The sequence below is a fragment of the Setaria italica genome, chromosome II (assembly GCF_000263155.2).
Source record: "Setaria italica strain Yugu1 chromosome II, Setaria_italica_v2.0, whole genome shotgun sequence".
Taxonomy (NCBI): domain Eukaryota; kingdom Viridiplantae; phylum Streptophyta; class Magnoliopsida; order Poales; family Poaceae; genus Setaria; species Setaria italica.
Window position 1 is genome coordinate 21329948 of NC_028451.1, and position 2506 is coordinate 21332453.

Below are 2506 nucleotides of genomic sequence, written 5' to 3' on the forward strand. Positions count from 1 at the left end.
GGTTTATCTCTTAAAAGTTGAACAGAACATCAGAAAATCCCTTTATAAAAGTTGGAGGAATAAGGGTCCCTTTGGTTGGGCTTTCCAACCTGCTTTTGCTTTTGCAAAAGCCAAAAGCCAACCAAAGGGCCCAAAAGCTCAGTGCTTTTGCCCAAAAGCTACTTTTCCTCTAGTACAAAATCAAAAGCACCTTCCCCCCTACTTTCAAGTGCTTTTGGGGTAAAAAATTACCCACCTGCCACTGGTTATGATGTACCCTTTCATCTATTTTTTCTCAACCGCACGCACAGAACGCATCGCCTCTCGCCTCACCCGGCCGGTTGCTGTCCTTCTCCTTGCCGCCGGCCGGCCGTGCGCCTCCCCTTGCCGCCGGCAGGCCTCGCGCCGCCGCCCCTGGCCGCCGGCGGCCCTCGCGCCGCCGCCCCTGGCCGCCGGCGGCCCTCGCGCCGCCGCCCCTCGCCGGCGGGCCTCGCGCGGCCGCCCCTGGCCGGCGGGCCTCGCGCCGCCGCCCCCATCGCCCGACTGCTCGCGCGGCCGCCCCTGGCCGGCGGGCCTCGCGCCGCCGCCCCCATCGCCCGGCGGCTCGCGCCGCCGCCCCAACGCCCCCGACATCCGCCGCCTCCCTGGAGCGCCGCCGCCGGCCCCACCGCCCGCCGCCGGATCTTGAACGCCCGCCCGCCGCCGGCGCTTGAATCCCGCCGGCCGCCGCCCCTTGAACTCCCGCCGCCGGCGCCCTTCACCGCCCGCCGGCCGTCCGCCGCCCCCTTCACCGCCCGCCGCCGCCGGCTTCACAGCACGCCGCCGCCGCCCCTTCACCGCCCGCCGGCCGCCGAACCTTGGCCGCCCGCCGCCGGCGCCGTTCACCGCCCGCCGGCCGTCCGCCGCCCCTCCAGCGCCCGCCGCCGCCGGCTTCAGTCGCCCCCGGCCGTCCGCCGCCCCCTTGGGAGGGCGCCCCATCGCCGGCGCCCCCCAACGCCGGCCGGTTGCTGTCCTGCTCCTGGTCATTCACCAGGAGCATATAAGGTATGTTTTTTTTTAATTTTTAACACTTTTTTTTTATAATACCGGTATGGTTATAGATGAATTCATAGTTACTGATAGATGTAAAAAAAATTTTTATAATACTGGTATGCATATAAGGTATGAACTTTTCAGTAACTATGAATTCAATTACTTATACTAATTCAATTATAAAAGCACCATAATTATTTATACTAATTCAATTATTTTATGTTATCAGGTACAATTACAACACAAAATCAAATAGGAAGCTACCTGCGAAAAGGAATTTCTTGAGGTATGAGCAATCAATTGTACTGGTATGAGATAAATCACTTTTGTACTATCAGTATGGTTGAATGCAAAATGATAATTCAAAACTATGTAATGGATGAACGTTTGTACTTTGACATCTATGCTTATTTATTTCCCATTAGTTTAATAGTTGGATAGTTGCATTCATAGTTATGACTTAGCTTAGTTCTTATGAGTTTTCTTTGATTGGTTGAAGAATGGGTGATAAGGCGGATTGGGGTGATACTTTTTTAAGGCATTTGATTGATGCTTGCAAAGAAGAGATTGAAGCAGGGAATAGGCCGATGGGAATTTTCACTACTACCGGTTGGAAGAACGTTGTTACCAAGTTTGCAGAAAAATCCGGTGATACGAGAACAAAAAAACAATTGAAGAACAAGTTAGATATTCTGAAAAAGGAGTATGTCACGTTTATGGAGTTCAAGAATTGTGCAACTGGTCTTGGATGGGATGAGGCAAAACAAACTATTGACTGCTCAGATGAATGGTGGGACGAACACCTTGCTGTAAGAACTATGTTTCTTCATAATTATATTCTTTCCATTCTTTCTTATGGTGTCCAATGCTTATTTCAATGATCTAATTGTAGAAATGCAACAATCGTGAGAAAGGAATCAAATGCCACCATATAAAGTTTCGAAAACAAGGACCCAAGTTCCTCGATGACCTGCATATCTTGTTTGGCAAGGCACATGTAACTGGGTCTTCTGCATCCTGTCCTGGAGATATATCATCCGATGAGGCAAGTGATGATAATGTGGATGAGGTAGTGAAACCTACGCAGAAGGATATGACAGTGAACCTAGGAAAAAGGAAACGCAAGGGTACCTCTACTGGTGTTGAAGAGAAAGATGAGAAGAGCCCATTCTTTCGTTTGTACAAGTCCACTTGTTTGAAGATAGAAAATGCTGCAGAGAGGATCTCCACAAGTGTTGAAGCATCATCAGCTCCTCCAACTAACCAAGTTCCTACCATTACAGAGACTATGAAGATGGTGAAAGAATGTGGGGTGCAAGAAGGAACTGCTCTAATGCACACAGCCGCTTCTTTAATTGTGAAACCTGAATTTAGGGAGCTCTTTAGCGCCCTAGAAACAACTAAAGGCAGACTGGATTTGATTGAGAGGGAGCTAGAAAAGGAGATGATGAAGCGCCACTGATTTGTATTGCCTGTTTGTCAAATTATTTATTGT

General features: G+C 50.5%; 1 long non-coding RNA gene across 1 annotated transcript; it reads right to left on the bottom strand.

Moving 5' to 3' along the window:
• Positions 1–1892: 1892 nt before the first annotated feature.
• LOC111256503 lies at positions 1893–2218 on the bottom strand. The gene is made up of 2 exons (XR_002676613.1): positions 2143–2218; positions 1893–2033 (listed from the first exon to the last, which is right to left on the bottom strand). It is a non-coding gene; the product is annotated as an uncharacterized LOC111256503 (long non-coding RNA).
• Positions 2219–2506: the final 288 nt, after the last annotated feature.